The sequence below is a fragment of the Galeopterus variegatus genome, unplaced genomic scaffold (genome assembly GCF_000696425.1).
Source record: "Galeopterus variegatus unplaced genomic scaffold, G_variegatus-3.0.2 Scaffold10799, whole genome shotgun sequence".
Classification (NCBI taxonomy): domain Eukaryota; kingdom Metazoa; phylum Chordata; class Mammalia; order Dermoptera; family Cynocephalidae; genus Galeopterus; species Galeopterus variegatus.
This window is the reverse complement of record NW_007736910.1, coordinates 58,044-59,018: the sequence shown is the minus strand read 5'-3', so window position 1 is coordinate 59,018 and position 975 is coordinate 58,044.

The following is a 975-nucleotide window of genomic DNA, read 5'->3' as shown; positions in this document are numbered from 1 at the left end:
AACACCAAGTTGCTGCTTTTGTTTTAAAGAAAATTATTTTAAAATGGAAATTTTATTTTTTTATGTTCTATACTTTAATCTTTTTTTGAGTGTAAAGTTCATTTATTATTTATTTATTTATTTTGAATATTCATGAGATACAAAGCTGATTGCCCCCCTCCTGCCTATGGTGTGGGGGCCATATTCATATTGGGAACATACCCATTACCAGAAATTGCTTTTGTATGCTTTGTCTCCTTCCAATTATCGCCCGACCTCCCTCCCCGTCCCCCTCTCCCCTCAACTTCAATTTGTAGCCCTGGGAATGTTCCCTCCCTCTGTTGGATCATGGAACTACTGTGGTCTTTCTTTGTTGCCTTCCTTTCTCTCTTAGCTCCCACATATGAGTGAGTACACGCAGTATTTATCCCTCTGTGCTTTGCTTGTTTCACTCAACATAAGTTTCCCCAGGTTCATCCATGTTGTTGCAAATGGGAGTATTTCATGCTTTTTTATGGCAGAGTAGTATTCCATAGTGTATATATACAACAGTTTCCTTATCCAATCATCTATTAATGGACATTTAGTTTGATTCCATATCTTGGCTATTGTAAACAGAGCTGCAAGAAACATGGGAGTGCAGGTATCTCTTCAACATGATGATTTCCATTCTTCTGGACATATACCCAGAAGAGGGATTGCTGGATCATATGTAAGATCTATCTGTAGTTGTTTGAGAAACCTCCAAATTGTTTTCCAAAGTGGTTTTATTAATTTACATTCCCACCAACAGTGCAGTAGTGTTCCCTGCTCTCCACACCCTCGCTGGCATTTGTTATTCACCATCTTTTTGATTATAGCTGGTCTAACTGGAGTGAGGTGGTATCTCAATATGGTTTTAATTTGCATTTTCCTGCTGACTAGTGACGTTGAGAATTTTTTTCATGTATCTGTTGGTCATTTGTATGTCTTCCTTTGAAAAATGTCTATTCAGCT